We start from the raw sequence: 20584 nt of genomic DNA, 5'->3' as shown, positions 1-20584 counted from the left end.
ACTACACCTTTCCTGTATTCTCCCTCAGAGTAGAGATGACTGGGAAAGGAGATTAATTAATATACACATTAACATTAATGGGCAGCAAATGCAATCATTAGTGTCATGGCTCAGGTGTTTTGAGACTGCAGCTGTAGGATCAAATCATATCTCACTAATGTAGATTGTAATGAAGCCCCTACAGCAGATTTTCCTATTATTTGGGTGTTAAAGTAGTTTTACCACAGATCCTTTGGAGGACATGGAGAATGATAAACTAACTTTTTTAAAAATCAATAATCAAGCTGTCATAATCAGTCTAGCTTCTCCAAGTTATATTTTCCAGTTCTGGTAGAGTAGATAGAGAACACCATACAGTCTTTGCTCTAGAATAAATGTGTTTGACATAAGTATCATCTTCTTAGGAGTTCCTGAGATGCCCACAGGAGATGTTTGATCAGTGGGTCAAAAAGCAATAATGAAAATGATACATTATTATTAGGTTACAAATAAAATAATGTTCAGTTGACAGATTTTTTAATAAAATTTCCTACAACTCTGAATTTGACATTGATGTGGAATTTCAGATATTTTTCCTAGAGAGGGGATGTATAAAAATCTCACTCAGTTTAATTTGTCTTTTGTTTGGTTCCATATATGCTTTGTGTTTTCTATTTATCTGAACAAGAACACAGATTGACATATTACAAATGAGTAAATGATTTCAATGGAGCTCCATCCATTTACACCAGCTGAGAGTCTGACTATTTATGTTCCTTCTGCTCTAAAGCTACAAGAAATAACCAATACACAATTAGCTATGGCTGTCTCTCTCATATGTCAAGTCTATAATTCAACTGAAATTTTATACCAGTGCTTCTACCAGTAGGGATTTCACTTGAAAATGGTTAATTTCCCAAATCAGTAATTTTTCATGCCCCCTCTTACTAAATGTAATGATTCTGGTTAGAGTTTTAGAGGACTGATGATTTAAATGTAGATAAGAATTTGCCTCAATAAGTTTACCAAGACAGAAAAGAAGGAAAGAACCCACATTTGAATGCAGTTGATCCAACAGAACTCATTTTGTTTAATGCTTATTGTTTTCCTGTTTGGCTACATGTAACACTAAATGCTCAGTGCTACAAGCCATCTTAATCATTTGTAACAATTTAGTCCTCAGGTGGTATAGATGTTTATGCCATACCCCACTTTGCTGGGTACTGGTCTACCAAATTATGTGGGGAGTATCCATCTTAACATTCCTTATGGTGTTAGTACTTTACCAGCAACTCCGCAGTAAGCTAAAAACATTGAAATTGTTATATTTGACCTGGCAGGTTAGGAAACCCTAGGGTCAAGAGGTGGGACTGAAGGGCCAGAATCCATTTGTTGTGGATGTAAAATCTTAACTACAGTTTCTGCAAAGAACTTTTCATATAGGCCCGAATAAGAACAAGCTAACAAAACAAAACAAAAAAAAAATACATAGCTAGAAGAAAGCTGGGGTCAACAGATAACCTTGTGTGTTTCAAGTCAGCGAGCAGAGTCAGCATAACTACAAATGTAATTGGGCATCCTTATCGTGAGTTATACACACATAAAGTGGTGAAAAAGGCCTCATGGTTACTCCCTAATGCAGGGAGGAGATAATGGTACAAGACCCCTCAGATCCCAGAGAGAGTTTGGGAAAAGACCTAATGTAATTAACATGAGTTATAACACCCCCCCTCACAGATGTATGCTAATCCTAGCCCACAGAAATGCAAGGGTAAATTTACAAACAGTTGTTATTGTTAAGGACTAATTACTGCTTTTTTTGCTTTAAATCTCCAAGAATGTACCTCTTGGTCAACTGACAGAGCTGCTACCTCATTCCCCTGAATCCCAAATTTAAAATTTAACCTATATACTTTACCCCCAAACTATGTCTATTAATTACCTGTGTGTCATCAATATATTAATTTGGGCCATCAGCGGATCCATTATGTAATCTTTTAAACCATTGGCCTTATCTTATCTTGTCTTGCTACCAAAACCCATCCAGGGGCTTGGAAAAACCCACCCCCATCATTTCTCTCTGCCCAATGAGCACCCTACATAATCTATTGTAATTAATTGTTCTGCAGTGCCTCTAAGCCTAATAAGCAAAGTGACACTCCACCAGTGCTGTGCGTAATAAACTCCTGTGCTTAACTCTACACGGTGTGGATTATTTTTCCTTCTGCCTCGGAACAGAAAGAAGATTCTTTTTCTCTCCAATCACACAGTCCATTATTTGGGCTGAGCACTGGCTCCCTGGATCTAGGCCTGTAATCAATGAAACTGCAACCATTGAATAATTTCTCTCTCTCTCTGCACTTCTTGCCTTTTGAAGCAAATATATTAAATATAGAACAGTTTCTCTGATTGGTAATTGGTTAAACATGAGATTTTCCTGATACTACAGATGCAAAATATTTCATATATTATCATTCACAAGACAGTGTGGTAGGTAAAAATGGTTGCGTATTGTCAAATATATTGAATTGTTTATAAAATTCATCCTATCAGCTGTAATCTATTTTATTTTTTTTACATTAATGCATTTTGTATTATTTTTAATGTCGCTCACTCTGTGCATAGCATTTGGATCCTAAATTTCTATCACTTGGAAGTAGATATTGCAGCTACATGTCAATTAGCAATTTCGTTCCCACAACTAATAAAATAGTGTGGCATTTCTTAGAAATTTCATCTCAACTCTAGAGCCACTTTACAAGATTAGACTTCCAACCCCAAACCTTCAAATGTCATGAGTCCTGATCCCAAAATCATGAGATATTTTTTAAAATAGTAAATGTAGGGTTCTTTTATTTGCCTTCTAGTTTCTGACCCTTTAGGATGTTCTTTGTTCATATTTTCAAGCTTTTCTCCACAATCATAGGGGCTAGTAACTTACTTTTTTAAAATAAAAGCAGAGATTCTCATGCAATCTTCTGAATTCAGCAGCAGAATCAATAGGCTCATGGTAAAATGATGAGAGCTGGCAACTCTGCAAGGGGCTGTCTTATGTGTTTTCTATGAAGCACGTATCACATTGATGGGTGCTATGCAGTAGTAATAATATCAATAATAAGACAGAGAAAATATAACTACTTTTCCTCATTTTTGCATGAAGACACAAATATTAAGTTACCCCCCCCCAATCCAATGGCAACAGCCACTACTGCTGCATATTTTTCATTGTCATTGACTCCATAAATCTTGGAAGCATGCTTTATCTCAGACTTGGGCTTGTGATAGCAGTAATTATGATGATGGCTTTTTCCAAACTGTAGTTGTGCATCTTTGAATGCTCCAGAAAAATCACCAATCCCATGTTTCTACCCAGGGCCTTACTGCTCTGAGGGCAATAACTATCTTCCAAACTAGACTTCTCTCCAGTATGGTGTCTCGCTGTCTTTTGGGGTTACTTTTCTCCACACATACTTGGCAGACCCTTTTCTAGCACATTTGCTCAATACACCCATAAAACAGAGAAGGGAGGCAACTGGCTGAGGGAAACATTAGAAAATTACATTTCCCAACACAACTCTTTAAGGTTTGTAAACAATTATTGCACACAGTAGTATTCAAATATACATGCAATTACTGACATGAGAAGAGTTCCAATCTGTAATAGAGTATTTTTCTACCAGCTGAATTCTTCCTTTTCAATCTTATTCCAAAAGTCAATGTGTTCTTGGCTGGTGATTCCAACCTGATTTGATAGAAAACTTGCTTCCTGTATTTAAAAATAATCGTAGTGGAGTTTCACTTGATGTGGTGTGAAAACTTATACCAAATTGCCTGAGCACCCATGAAGCTGAAGTGACCTAATTTCCACATCTTGTTCTACAGAATTATATATTATCATCCCATCCCTTAAGGATTGACTTGATCACAATTTTGTCACTTGCATATATAAAGTTAGCATACCAAAGATTCACCCATCATGTGAAAATATTACATGCCTTTGGATTTTTCTTTTTAATACAGGGTGTCTTAATGAATAACTGGTCACCTGTTTCCAGTTCTTTAGCTGTTGGTGAGTCTGTAAATTTAGGGGTTTGAGGTAAAATACTATGTGCTGTCAGAGGAGCTATATGTCAGAATTTCAAAAGGTACCTGTGTACCCTGAAGTTCTTTAGAATTGTTTCAGAAATAATGTGCTCAATCCTGCAAGGTGCTACAAACCCGCAACTCCCAATGTCTTCAGTGGAAAATATGAATGCTGCTGACCTGATTTTGAGCCTGATCTTTCCATTTGTATTATGTGAGCTTTGGTCTGGGCCCATTACAATTGTGTCCAGATATATTAACCACAAATAATATGTCAAAAGTTCATAAATTCAGTATTTCCTTTTATATGGGAGGAACAGCAAGAGCTTTCTCACTGACCATTCAGACATACATGAGATATTAGAAATGTTTAGAAACAAACAAATCAGTTTCATAACTAGGTTTGGGGAAACTGGTTTGGAGGAGATACGTATAGATCCAAACCATAACCTTATGATGTTCAGGAAAGTTAATTTTTTAAATACCGTTTTTCCTTTTTCAGAATTTTCTGGAACTGGAAGTATAAAAATATCAGTCTGTTCTTGTGTTATTTCTGGCCTGATGAGAGACAGACTGCAAGGCTGTCTTCTCTTGTGAGATTTTCGGTCCTATTTTACAAACCCATAAGATCTTGATTTCTGGTTCACTTTCCAAACTTTTTGAGATTTGCTTCTCACAGTAGGATAGAGTGGGGCAATTTTTTTTCAGTCAACACTTTTTTTTCTATAATGAATGAAGATTTAGGTTGACTGAAACATTTAGTGATTTTTTGTCAAATTTACTGAATTCTTTCATTTAGCTTTGACTTTTTTGAAACATTTTTTTCAATTCTAAATAACTTTTATTTTGAAAATTAGTTCATTTTCATTAAATAACATTAATGCCCACCACCTGAAAATTAATTATATCATGTCAAGTTTGAACAAAATATTTTGTTCGACCCAGTAGAATTTTTTTTGACTTTTTTAGTTCAACCACTAAACCAAAAAAAAAAAAAAAAGTTATTCGCACAACTCTACAGGAGGGGCATGACACAAAATCCACTCAAGTCAGTTGGGAAACTGCCACTGGCTTTCAATAATTATTATAATTATTATTTGTATTACCATAGCACCTAGGGGCCCTAGTCATGAATCAGACTGATAAAATTGCACATCTCCTCAATGTCGCATGACTCAAACCATCTCTCACATACATGCGCAGTGTGCTTGCATGTTGGTGAGCAGAAAGATACGGTATTTTCAGAGGTTTTGATCTGTTATCACTTAAACTGCAGAAGTGGGAGCACTGAAGCATCTTTAGCTGGACATAGAAACCTTTAACATTAGATATCCCAGTGTATTGTGATAATAATGCAAATATTTTAGACCCATGAAAAAAAACCCAGCAGATTAAATTATTTTTCTGGCAACTGACAAATCCATAAAAAAATCTCAGCCCTTTCGATCAAATACTGGCTAGGTGGCAACCCTACTGCAGATTGTCCATGGTCACTTTGGTCCTTGACATAAGTTAGAGCAGCCTCAGTTTTCTGGCAGCTGACAATCTGTTAATGACCCTTTTCGGGCTATTATGTATTGGGGGTTGCTGGTGCACTTCAGCCATTCCCCTTTTCCCCTCTGACATTGTCATAAATATAAAGGGAAGGGTAAACACCTTTTAAAATCCCTCCTGGCCAGAGGAAAAACCCTTTCACCTGTAAGGGGTTAAGAAGGTAGGATAACCTCACTGGCACCTGACCAAAATGACCAATGAGGAGACAAGATACTTTCAAAGCTGGAGGGGGTGGGGATGGGGCGGGGTGGGGAGAAACAAAGGTGCTCTCTGTCTTTGTGTTGTCTGGAACAGAATAGGAATGGAGTCTTAGAACTTAGTAAGTAATCTAGTTAGATATGCATTAGATTCTGATTTGTTTAAATGATTGAGAAAATAAGCTGTGCTGAATGGAATGTAGATTCCTGTATTTGTGTCTTTTTGTAACTTAAGGTTTTGCCTAGAGGGATTCTCTATGTTTTGAATCTGATTACCCTGTAAAGTATTTACCATCCTGATTTTACAGAGGTGATTCTTTTACTTTTTTTTTCTTCAATTAAAATTCTTCTTTTAAGAACCTGATTGCTTTTTCATTGTTCTCAAGATCTAAGGGTTTGGGTCTGTGTTCACTTATGCAAATTGGTGAGGATTTTTATCAAGCCTGCCCCAGGAAAGGGGGTGTAGGGTTTGGGGAGGATTTTGGGGGGAAAGACGTTTCCAAGCGAGCTCTTTCCCGGTTATATATCTGTTAGACGCTTGGTGGTGGCAGCAATAAAGTCCATGGGCAAAAGGTAAAATAGTTGTACCTTGGGGAAGTTTTAACCTAAGCTGGTAAAAATAAGCTTAGGGTGTTTTCATGCAGGTCCCCACATCTGTACCCTAGAGTTCAGAGTGGGGAAGGAACCTTGACATACATGCTCTCCCATGTGGGGTCTGCACTCAGCAGGTTATCCCACCACAAAACAGAAATCCCAGCTGCCCCATTAAACCAGTTTTGCATTCCTTTTGTGCTGCAGAGAAGTGCAAATTGGACTCAGGGGATAAAGCTCTTGCCCAGGATCCAGAAAAGTATTCAAGATTGTAGCAGTGAAAGAGAAATTGTTACATTTTTAAATTCACAGTTTGGCTTATTATAAACTAGTTCTACTCTGATGGGAAAATCCTCTGGACCTAAGTACTATGAGCCTCATTATGTGACCCTTACATTGGCAAGCAGTTACTCAAACCAGTAATCCTGATTAAATAAATGAAATCCCAAATGTGAATAAGGGTTGAACAACGGAATACCATATGTACTGGAACTATGTCCATAAGTGACACCTGAGAAAGATAGTACCTTGTACCACTGCCTTCCAACTCTCTGACAGAAACTTATCTTGTGGGATATGTACTAACAAGTGATTTGCACTTAGTGCCTCAGGAAGGCTAAGGGAACCTCAGGTCACTGTCAATATGCTGTGGGAGTGTGAGATGGTGAATTCTTTCCTGAGCTCTAATTTTGTGATGTAACCTTTATATTATTGATGCGTTGATATTGCCAATGGTATCTTAAGCGATAGTAACCTGGGTCAAAGGTTCATGCTTCCTATGGGCTACAGTGTTAGCATTAACAGACTGAGAACGGCCATTAGATATGTCATTAGGGCTGGAGACTCTAGGAGCACAGAAGGAAAAATGGCAGTGACCACAAAAAAATTCAGAAATCATCAATCTTCCCTTTATTAAAAACCTTATGACACAGATAATCAATGCAACCATTAGAGATACATAAATGAAGGTGGACCTGAACCCTAAGCTGTCCAGCACCCATGTTTTCATACTCACAAACATCTACAAGATCTTTATCAAGCATTCTTAAAACTACAATATCCACCTGGGGAAGTGAGGAAACAGATTGACAGAGCAAGACAGGTACCCAGAAGTCACCTACTACAGACAGGCCCAACAAGGAAAATAACAGAACACCACTGGCTCCCAGCTACAACCTCTCCTGCACATCATCAGTGAACTACAACCTATCCTGGAAAACAATCCCTCACTCACAGACCTTGGGAGGCAGGGCCTTGTATTGCAGCGTTACTTTGCTTATTTACCTAATGCACACTTAGCGCTTATAAATGCTTCTCAACCTCATACCCCTATAATACTAGCCTACTTATTTCTATACCTACAACTTAAATCTATTCATCACATATATGAATTAACCACAATAATAGATAACACAATTCAATGATTATATATTGTAATTAGCAACAGTAAACAGTTTAATCAGGGTCTTTTAAACAACAATCACTGTAGTAAAGCTTCCAATACCACTTAGAGCATATTTGTCCAAGAAGTTATTCATTTTTTAATCATATCATGCAGGATTCTGCTGCTGCCTCTGGGGCAGATAACATGCTGATATTTAACTGAGACTGCTGGTGCATAAACAAAGATTATAGAACATCTTGTCATATCACAAACAACCAGCCATTCATTACAGGAAGAATGAAATATTTGTCTGATCTAAACCCCCAGAATTCATAGGAAATATATTTTTAAATAAGTGATTTAAAGAAGGATTCAATATTTGCATCAAGAGGGATAGTTCTTAATTTTACACCAGTATTATCAAGTCTCAGGCTCCAGGGTATAAACTGGTCACCAGCTGCAGTCAGGGAGGAATTTTACCCTCATGGTCTAAAAGTTGATCAGGTGCATTTTAAAGAGTTTTTCTTATTTTTTTATATTATTATTATTTTATAATTCTCCTCCACTTACTTCTGAAGCATCATGTAGAAACTGTTACTAGGGGCAAGACACTAGATTTGAGAGATTATTAGCTTTATTATAATTTTTAATGCTTTATTTTTTCTCTGTATGTAGGAAATATATATTTAATCATTAATTGCCCAGTACTTTAGTCGACTCCACTGGCTATAGATAACTATCTCTAATTTTTCTTACCAACTACTCACAGCATGATTAGGGAAAAACATTCTAAGCTAATTGTTATAATCATAGAATCATAGAATATCAGGGTGGGAAGGGACCTCAGGAGGTCATCTAGTCCAACCCCCTGCTCAAAGCAGGACCAATCCCCAACTAATTCATCCCAGCCAGGGCTTTGTCAAGCCTGACCTTGAAAACCTCTAAGGAAGATTCCACCACTTCCCTAGGTAATCCATTCCAGTTCTTCACCACCCTCCTAGTGAAAAAGTTTTTTCCTAATATCCAGCCTAAACCTCCCCCACTGCAAGTAATTCAGAAAATCATCCAATTTTCCATTAATTAAAAACAAGTATGTGCTTTAATAAAGCACTGACTTTTAGAAAAGGCCATCTTTTTAAGCACAAAAAACATATATGAAAAAAAATATAGACAACTTTTAACTATGTGAATGATATCAAAGTTACTAAGGGCTACATTCTTCTGTTGATCTGCAAGCAAACTTCCATTTTGAATGTGACTGTGGATATTATATGTTCCTAAATGTAATATGCATATGATAATGACTCTAAAATTGTATATGAAATGTGAGTACAGAAGTTTTCTTTAACAAGACAGTGTAACAAGTAAAGTATATATTAGATATATTGGGTTAGTCACCAAAATAGTTTATGATTATGCAACTACCATTGATATCAGTATGCATGTGGATGTAACTATGTCAGAAAGAAGAAAACAACCCAATTCTTTCCATGCCTGTGGTTTGCTTATGCTTCCACTCATGGCAATGGCAAACTGACTGATTTCACTTGCAAGCAGGCTTGGGCTCCCAGTGCCGAGCCACAATATTTTGAAATTTGTACATTAAATAGTACTTCAGTAAACAACTCTTTTCTGATCTGTGTCCTTTGAATATCTTTAGCTTGACATCTCATCAAACACAAGTGTCAGATTTGCTTTAATGGGCATGCTGATGTTTTTGTTTTGAGCGATATTTAATTATTATACAAGTCAGATGAAATCTAAAAGTAACATTTATTTGAGACATTTAATTTAAAGTCTCACACAAATCCTTTTAATTTGAATAGATTCTGCATACCAAAGCAGATTGAGGAGCATAGGACTGAATATTTATCCATTTTCTTAATAGCTTTTGTTTCGAGGAACTGCCATTTTCCTTACTTGCATTGGTACAATGAAACTACAAACTATAATCCATTGGAATTCTATCCATTGTTGCCTCTTCCAATTTATCTTTTGAAATTTTAAGTAAAGATGTTGTGATTATCTGGTTGGTGTTATTAATTACACACTGAATGGCAGTCTGCATGCATTAGAGAAAAATTAAAACACCTACCGGGTTTCCATGCAAGCACATTCTTTAGAATGTACAGCTTTGGCTTTTCATCAGCCAATGACATTCACCTCTGTTAAGGGAAAAGCAATTCTTAAACAGTGTATGCAATGAATAAAAATAATTTATCAAAGGAAGAGTCTATTTTAACAGCAGGACATGAAATAGAAATTTGCCTTTGAACATCAGGGATTCTGAAGCTGACCAACCAGCCTCACTGTTACCAATCACCCCTTGCCCAGGTAAACTCAAACCTTTTTTTAAATTCTGAGCCACAGGAGTGAAATTGCTCATTTGTCAAAATGTTACACTGAGAAAGTAGGGACGAATACAAATATGAAAAAAATGGAAGAAATGGACCTAGCTGAACAAATCAGCACAGAAACACTAGTAAGTTAACTCAAATCACATTGACTCTGGAACCAGAATGACCTCACAGTTGCTGTATTCTGCACTAAATACTGAAGGGGCTGATTCTGCTGCCCCATGAAGTCAGCTTAGTCCTGGTGTAAATTTAAAAGCTATAGTCGCATTGCTATGTTAGTCAGGGGTGTGAAAACACTCCAACCCCATCCTGCCATGACCAATGTAGCTATCTTCCTTCAGGCAGATGGTGTTTCTATACCGACAGAAAAAAACCCTTCTATCAGCATAGGCTGTGTCTAAACTATGTGACAGTGCTGGCATACCTATGCTGGAATAGTCTCCAGAGTGTAGACTTACCCTTAGAGAAGGAGAATCTTGTGATGAAAGCATGTTCCTGGCTCTACCACAGACATCCTCTGTGACTTGGGCAAATCTTTTAATCTGTGTGTCTCAGTTCCCTATCTGTGAAATGGGGAGAATACTACTTCCTTTGTCCCTTGCTCTGACTGTCTAGATGTAAGCTCTTTGGGGCAGGGACTGTCTCATAATATATATTTATACAGTGCCTATTACAATGGTGTCCCAGGCTCAGTGGGGTTTTAGGCATTAATATAAAACCAATCTGGAATAATAATATGTTTTGTCCTTGACTTCACTCAGAGCATAATTGGGCCTATATTAAATATGTGTCTACTACAATATATATTTACAGTTAAAGACTTGATATAAAACAGGGTCATTAAAATAAATACCAAAAAACCAGATTATTGTGATAGCAGCATAATGGCTGTGAAGGAATAAAAGGTAAATAATTCACAAACTGTGAAGCATTAATGTCAAGGATATTTTTTAAAAAAAATCATTAAAATATACTATTACATATCTAAGAATATAAGAATGGCCATACTGGATCGGACCAATGGTCCATCTTCTCACATCTTCCGACAGTGGTGAATGCCAGATGCTTCAGAGGGAATGAACAGAACAGGTAATCATCAAGTGATCCATTCTCTACTGCCCATTCCCAGCTTTTGGCAAACAGAGGCTAGGGACACCATCCCTGCCCATCCTCACTACTAGCCATAGATAGACCTATCCTTCATGAACTTATCTAGTTCTTTTTTTAATCCTCTTAGTGGCTTGGCCTTCACAACATCCTCTAGCAAGGAGTTCCACAGGTTGACTGTGCACTGTGTGAAGAAATACTTACTTTTGTTCGTTTTAAACCTGCTGTCTCTTAATTTCATTTGATGACCCCTAGTTTTTGTATTATTTGAAAGAGTAAACAACACTTATTTACTTTCTCCAAACTTTCTCCAGTCATGATTTTACAGACTTCTATCATTTTCCCCCTTATCATACCCCCCCCTTCATCATCTCTTTTCCAAGCTGAAAAGTCCCAGTCTTATTAATCTCTCCTCATATGGAAGCTGTTCTATACCCCTAATCATTTTTGTTGCCCTTTCCTGTACCTTTTCCAATTCCAATGAAAGGTACTAAACTGATTCAGGAAAATAATCTCTCTCTATAGCTATTTATCTGGCTATTTACATGTCATGCTGATCACTATGACATCAGTGAATTATAAACTGGAGCAATGGAAATGACTTTTTGGGTCATCTACAGCAACCCAGCTCCCTGCTGATGTAGGTTCTTTCGAAATGGTTCTTTTAATTGTATTTTAGTCAGTCTTCCTATATGTTCCAAGCACTGGCATTTCCACCAATTTCCTTGAAAAGTGACTGCATGGCCCAGCAGACCTCTGAGCTCACAGTCAGGAATGTTTGAGAGACAAGGTGAGTGAGGGAATATCTTTTATTAGATCAACTTCTGTTGGTGAGAGAGACAAGCTTTCTAGCTACACAGAGCTCTTCCTCGGGACCTATGTCAGGAATGCATAATATATATTTCCACAAGTCTGACACACAGACAAAAGGCCAAATCTCCCCCACCCACAGTGTCCAGCTGGATTGAGAGATGAGGAGGGAGAGAAAGGGCTAGATTAATCTCCAACACAATCCCTCCAGAGGAACAAGGGCAGTAGGAACTGCATAGCAGCAGATCATCTGGTACCATCGCCTCTCTCTGCCTGTCCATGCCTGCTTACTCCTGTATGCTGCCCTTAAGAAAAGCCACAAAGAGCTGGAATCTGAACTGTGCAATAGGTATCAGAGTAGCAGCCGTGTTAGTCTGTATTCGCAAAAAGAAAAGGAGTACTTGTGGCACCTTAGAGACTAACAAATTTATTAGAGCATAAACTTTCGTGAGCTACAGCTCACTTCATCGGATAAAGTGAGCTGTATCTCACGAAAGCTTATGCTCTAATAAATTTGTTAGTCTCTAAGGTGCCACAAGTACTCCTTTTCTTTGTGCAATAGGTAGTAATCCCTGCCTGGCTCTCTGGAAAGCAGCCCTATGTTCCTGTGCAGAACATGAGTTCCTCTCCAGGCAGCCTCTGTGGCTACAGGGTTGGAGGACTTTACGGGACTGATTAAAACAGATCAGAAAAATGTTAAAACATTTATTCAGTAAAATACATATTAATTGAGGTAAAGAACAGTGCCAGGAAAAAGTCTAAATGTGTACTAGGGCTGATCCAGACCATCTGTTTGAATCAGTTCTTTGTTAAATAACAATAATTATTATAATTACACCTTTCTTAACTGAACATTTGGGTTAAATCCAGAGTCTGGTCTATGTGGCTTGTCTGGACATTGAGCAAATATGGATAGCCCTACCCCTATGGCTAAAGTAACCACTATGTGTCATCATGTGGCTCACGCTCACTTGGAGGAGAAGATCGGAGAATCCTTCATCCAGTCCATACCATCCCCAGCGCATATGGGCCCTGCCCCTCTTGTCCTCTGTGTGCTGCCCATCAGGAGATTCTGTACAGCAGAACTGGTGTCTAGCCATGGGATGCCCACCTCATCTCCACAAAAATCTATCCAAGCAGATAGTTTTCCACTTTGTGTGGGCAATATGCTAAACCGTAGATGGTTACTACCAAACCCAATAACAAGTTAATGTCCTGAAAGGGTTGTACACTAATGGCACAAATGAAAATAAATAGGACAAAACATGCACTCAAGGTATGGTGCATTTAGAGCTAGTTTGGTTTTCTACAAAGTTGATGGAGTAGTTTGGACCAAGTTAATGTAATAGATTATTTTACAACCTTTTTCCATGAAAATATTATTTAAAAATTATATTAAATACAGAATAGTTTATTTAATTAATACTATTCTTCCAGAGTGAGCTGAAATTCAGGGCTAAGGATGAAATTGCTCTGGATTCTATTGTGGTGTTTGTGCCACAATTTAATGTAACCATTGTTTATGGCAATGAATTAGTCACAATAGGGTTCGTAGGCTTCACAAAGTGCATGGTTGAGTCAAAAATACTTGTTCACCATGTGCCCTTTTGTGCATTTTTGTAATGCATTAACTTGGTTCCAGACAGGGGGAAGGTGTGGCAGCTTGCCAATTTTATAAGGCAGTTCTTTAGTAAAGGTCAACCTAATGCTAATCAGTATTTATTTTAATCTCTTCATTGAAAATAAAATAAAATAAATACAAAATTAAAACCAAGGGAGGATGTAGACTTCTGTTAAGCACCCACTGAAAGTATAACAAATAATTAAATACAAAAAGTTAAGTTTAAATACTGTTAGGGATGTGACAAAGAAATGAGGAAATATAAAATAAAGGCTAATGTGATGTGCTTTCCTTTGCTCATGCAAATGAGAAAAGCAAAAATGCTGGAGTGAATCAATGGCTAATTTCTGTGGTCACATAAGCAAGCCCAACAACATAGCCCAAGTATTGAATGTCCTAGCCTGGTTTTTCAATCTGGACAAATTATGTACAGTGTAGGTTTGGTGAGGAGCAAAGATGGTTTTGTGTCAGCTTTGCACTCTCCAGAAGCTGAGGCTTTATAAATTTTGCCCAGAATCTCTCATCCCTTTTGCCTTGAGATGCCCCTACTCCAGGGCTGTGAGAAGGGTAGCACAGACCCACTACATTGGCTCATCACCACCCAGGGATTCCTCCAATGCCAGGGAACCGTTACATAGCAGGGCCTCTATGGCCTCTTGGCATCAAAGCTTTGTAGTGGACCAGAGAATCTAGTCATTTGAGTTTAATCAGTTTCTATTCCAACTGCAATGTTTAAGCAAAGGTTTTTATGTATTTAATTTCCTTTTGCTAAACTCCAGCTTTGGCAATCCTCAAAGTCTGTGACCTCCTTATCGACACATATACAAATATTAAAAAAAAAACACCTGATGGATATTTTAATAACATGTGATAACACTAAATCATGTGTCATGTGGACAACTGTAAGAAACACTTCTTTATCTCTTTTGCTGAGTGGTTTCTGAGTTAGAAATTTGAAAAGGTAGGTGCTGGAAAAAGGACACAATACAGAATCACAATATTGATGAACCTGATAAGGGAAATAAGCTATTTTATTTCTTTCCAAGCAAAAATCCAACAATTCTTCCCCCGTCTCCCCTCCATGGTTTCCCACACCCCATCCACTCCTCTAGACACACACACACACACACACACACACTTTTGTCTTAGACTCTAAGGACCTGATCCTCCTAACACTTACACATGTGCATAATTTTAATCACAGGAGGGTTTAATTTAATCTAATTGAGTGGGACTAATCAATGAGCTAAGTTACACATGTGTCTAAGTGGTTTTCTCAGAGCTGGTTGAAACTTTCCACATTTCATTATTTTCTGTAAAAAGAAAAGGAGTACTTGTGGCACCTTAGAGACTAACAAATTTATTAGAGCATAAGCTTTCGTGAGCTACAGCTCACTTCATATGCTCTAATAAATTTGTTAGTCTCTAAGGTGCCACAAGTACTCCTTTTCTTTTTGCGAATACAGACTAACACGGCTGCTACTCTGAAACCTGTCATTATTTTCTGTAAATTTTTGGTTGAAAACATTAATTTTGACAAAAAATAGGAAGAAATATTTTAACAGAAGACTTTATGATTTTTTAAAACAAGCTGTAGTTTTCAGGATTGGACCCTTACTTTTTAAAATAGTATTTTCATGCACTATTTAGTGTTATCACATGCATTATCATTACACTTATTGCTATAGTATCTGAGAGCCTATTACATGGATTGGAAATAAAACAGAATTCCATCAGGGTACAACACTCTCTGTTTCTCCCTAAGTTACTCCACTCCACCCACAGTTCTCTATACGCAGATGACAGAAACAAAACAAATCCCACATGACAGATGTTGGTAATGTCACTTAACACAGTACTGGGAGGGTATTACAGTGACAAGGTGGTGTCCTGTATAGAAGAGAAGAGACACATCCTGACACAGAAATTCTGTTCACTTCCATAGGATGAAGTAAGGTGAGATGGGGAGTATGGTGAACAGGATTTGTAAATGTAACACATTTTATACTCCATATTTAACATATATATACACACACAGAGTTTATTTATGATGATAGAAAATAGCATGGTTTACAAGAATGACAAGAACAAATATTTTATAGCTAGCTTTGAATACGTGGTTTAGGATAAATATAACCTGCACTCCTCTGTGATGTGGTCAGCCAAGGAAATATTTATTTAGCTGTTTCCATAAAATGTCCATTATTTTTATCCAGTACATTGGAGCCTAATTTATAGGTCTGTACATTTGTGGATCAGGTTTTCTCTCTGCCTGTTTCCAAGTGAACTGTGGCCACAGCTACACCAGAGAGATCTCTGAGAATCTTTACTACCTTACTTTATAGCCTGCTGTACTGGGCTTATAACATTTTTTGAGCTCTTCTGATAACAAAACTATTTTTCCAGGGGGAAAGCATTCCCCCAAACAATCCTAATGTAGTCATGTTGAAAACAGCTGTCAACAGTGGCCATTTACCACTCTCCACAGAGCACAGATGAGGTAAGAATTTGAGCTCCATTTTCCTAAGCAATGAGAGAGCTGAGATCATTCCTAAAACTGAGTCTTCTACAGCACTTGTGGCCAATGGAGTTATGGCTATTTCCACCAGCTGAGTTTCTAGACCTATAATGCTGTGATCTGTGATCATTTTGGCCAATCAATTGCTTTATTTCAAAGGGTGTTTTTTAAGACAATCAGCTATGAATCTGATCCAAGTCATTCTTAATTATTAGTCTCTTCTTTAAAACCATTTCAATGTTTCAAAATACCATGTCTGTGTCTGAAATTCATTATGTTTAATGATTTTGACTCTTTTTTTTGACAGAGCAGAGAAATAAGGATCAATTAATTAAATATGAAAAGAGCCTAGTTATTAATTTTACACAAATTGTGAACTTGAATTGAAATGGAATAAGCATTTAGTTTGGTGTCAGGCTCCCAGGGAATGGATAGTAATGTGGTTTCCCAAAGGTTGTATGAATTGTTGCTGCCAAGCATGCCAGTAAAATTACATGGGCCTTAGATGAGGCTGCTGCTACTGATTATGCAGCTATCCCATTAGAATTGGCCCTTAATTTCCTCTTCTGCCGAATACATTTGTCCGATTTGTACAAACCTTCCTTTTGTTAGATCACACTCGTGTATCCCGCTCCCATGGCAGAACAAGAAGAATACGTTTTATAAAATAGTAAATGTAACAAAGAACATACATTCTTATTATGAAACATCTTTAGCCATATATTAACATCATTGCTCCTCAGACTCATATAATTCCCCTGTCAGATGCTCCACATGCTCAGATAAACATGGAACAAAGCAGGTTGACTGAAGTCATTTCCCCAATCCACTGCCCCCATTACACAAATCAGATACAAAGAATACCTTCAAAATCTTCAATAATTTTTCTCTATTCATAAAGACCAAATTAAAGGAAAATAGAAATGTGTCAAACCCAGCAATCATACTCTTTTGTTTTATTTTCTTATAACCTGACAATCTAAGGAGAAAGGGTTTGGTGCTTTTCCCCCCCTTTTAATTAGTTTTTAATCTTTAAAATTGATCATGGGTTGAGATCCAACCTGGGAAGATTCTGCTGAGAGTTAATATTGCTTCTGAATTATAAACAGTGAGTTACAGTGGACGTTTGCAGACAATCCTGACTGTAATGGTAGAAACACCACTGCAATATTAGAGTTTGCAGCAAGCAGTTGGAAAGCACAGGCAGAATCTATCCTGAGATGGTTTTCTGACCTAGCATAATAATTAAAATTGCATTTTTAAAACACTAAAGTTAGACCATTCTTTCTGAAATTATAAAATGATTGCAATCAGTCCACTCTATTACCCCTCTCCTATTTCTCTAAAGATTTTTTCATGTTGTTGTTTTTATTCCATCTTCTTTTCTTGATAACTTTGTCCTGACTTTTTGGTCTGTAAAATAAAAAAATATATAGTCATTTCCCTTTTTATTAAAAGATTGATTGCAGGAGGCCTGGGACCACAATGAAAAGAAAGGAAAAGAGGTTTATCAAGGAGAAAATAATCTATGCTCCTGACACAGCAAGTTTGTTGGACAGCCAATGACATTTTGCTTTCATGCCTACTAGTAGCTGCAGCACTGCTACTCTGAAACCGAGCATATTCTTGCTTTCAGATGCAACAAAAGTAAAAAATGTTGCAAATAAGCCAAAGGAAAATAAATAAATAAATGAAGCTTTCCCTAAATGAGGCTATAGAGTGTTACAGAACAGTATAATACATGCATTTTAATGGAAAGCTTTCAATAATGCTATTCAGACTTGAATATACAGCTGGAGCAGGTCCATTGGTTTTTCATTTCAGATAAAGGTTATAGGTAGCTGCTGTATTTCTACATGAGAAAATAGAAAGAAGTGCCTTGCTCTGTAGAAGTATTGAGAGCAATAAATCTGAGGCTGGCTGTTGCCTGGCTAGCAATAGGAACACACACAAATTTATAAGAGGTTTATTGAAGAAGAAGCCCATTGGAAGTCATCAATCAGATGGGCCAGGCTTCCTAAACTCTTTCACGGCACAGGCCATATCTATGGCTGGGTCAAAAATTTTCCATCAAAACCTTGGATATAAAATTAGATTATCAAGTTAACATAGACATGCATGGAAAGTCTCTGCTGTCTTCAAATTTCTTTCATTTTTCATCAACCAGAAAACAGATATTTTTTCCCCAAAACTGAAAATCAACTGTTATTTTGGTTTTTAATAAAAAGTCAATTTTTTCATGGAAAAAAAGTTCTTGCCAGCTCATGCCATATCTTAAGAGAGATTGTTTGTTTCATAGGACACCTCTCTTGCCCCTCATCATCATGTGAACCACCTTGCCTCCGCTGGTGATTATCTAGCTATGATGACATCTCAGTATCAATTACAACAATTACTTATATGGAAAATTAAAATTAGAAAAATATTTCAAGTATTTTAATTCTCTGATGCAATTTATCAAATGGAAATCAGGACACCTCTTGCAAACGCACTGGGTCAGATTTTCAGCTGTAGCGTGGTCACTTTGCATCACACCACTGGTGTAAACTTGCCCTTAGCCAGTGTAACTGCTAAGATCAATCTATCATAAGGGGTTTTATGCCATTCCCCTTCTCTTCTGCCCGCAAATCAGGAAAAATTGTCATGACTAGAGGGAAGTGGCTGAGATTCTCCTGCACACAGATATCTGGCTATTCTTTTGGTCCATTGGAGCAGTTTCACACTAGCATAGGTTAGAACTGTCATGGACTGTTCTAACCGGGGGCTGTGGGACAGGCCCTGCATAGAGCTACACCAAATGGTTTTATGCCAGTATGCCCCTGTTAAAGATGGGAAATTAAGACACAGAGAAGTTATGTGACTTGCTCAAGATCATGCAGTCAGTGGCAAAGTGAGGAACACAAGCAGCTCTCTTGATTCCCATTCCCATGCTCGTCCACTAAACCTTTCTAAATAAAGAAGTAAAATAATAAAATAATACATTAAAATTTGATTTGTCATTGACTTCAATTGATATGTGATCTGTTCCTTTGATTATTAAATTGCTCATGCAGGGAAATGGAAAACCCATCTAAATTTTCCCATGAGAATCTTGAATTTGATTTTGAAATTAATTTACAGTGCTCCCTTTTGTCCTTTCTTCTACTTAACCTGATCTATGCCCTGTAGGAAAAACCCATCACTCTCACATAATTGTTTGATACATTTGCCCTCCTTTGTTTTTACCATGGAAAGTGGACAACAGTTCCCCTTACTTGCAAAAGCATAGGACATAAGCATGTGGGGGATGCTGCAACACCCCCAGGTTTTAGCCCAAGCTCCACTGCTGGCTCCCCAGGTCCTGGCTGCCGACCTCCCAGATCCCGAATTAAACTTTTCTCCTTTCAACTTAAAAGGAAAGTGTTAAAGACTTATAACAAATAAAATATCTCAGAAAACAAATTGCATCATCATCACAATCCCCCAAACTTCTAGCCCAATTAGTTGTTACTACATTAAAAATTATGATCATCAGTTTTTGGGGATCAAAGCATTCGAGCAGCACACTATAAGGCCATGCCTCTATTTTACATTGTTATACTCCCACTAGTGAAGGTCTCTATGATGTTATATATTTGACAGTAATCATAAATAAAATGAGAAGAAAGGAAAATGGTGCATAATGTAACTATCTTTAGTTTAATTCTTCTCATTAATCTACCTTATTGGTTGTGGCATGTGCTTGTTCTACCCAGTGAAGGTTTAATAGCCCTGTTTCTCTTACCATCATCCACATGCAGGCCTGTCGATCAATGACAATTATGACTTAATGAACATGTAATGATGGGTAGGCCCAGAGAGAAGGGAACAAATAAATCACTCATTATAGTCTTGATTACAAGCTAGCAGTGTCTCTAGAGTGATATGCTCTGCAGTTTTGTTTAGCCAACATCTTCAGCAGTAATCAACTTGATCAGGTGCTTGGGAGTGCTGAAAGTCTTCAGTAAACTAAACCTGATTCTACATCAGAAGGAGATACAAAAAAAAAAAAGATTTTCACCTTCACACAAGCAGTCTCCTGGGATCTTTGAGAAAAGGACAGGCAAACTGTTTATCCACTCCACTCTCATATTTCTAAAACTCTCTGTTTTGAAAAAATCTGAGAAAAAGTTTAACCATTTTTTTCCAGTTTAAATGATAACATCATTTACAGAAATGTTGCCTTGCAGCCCACAGTGACTATACATTATTTTAAATAAATACTGAACTTTCATGAAAAACAGTGCAGACCAGAAAACTGATCTCCTTTGTTTATTCACAGAATAAAGACAGTAGCAAGGCGAACTTCACCACAGCCATCCAATCCATATACTGAAACCTTGACACGGAGGGACCATGTCTAGT

This window comes from Dermochelys coriacea, chromosome 9, assembly GCF_009764565.3.
Source record: "Dermochelys coriacea isolate rDerCor1 chromosome 9, rDerCor1.pri.v4, whole genome shotgun sequence".
NCBI classification, from domain to species: Eukaryota; Metazoa; Chordata; order Testudines; family Dermochelyidae; genus Dermochelys; species Dermochelys coriacea.
This window is presented reverse-complemented; position numbering follows the sequence as displayed.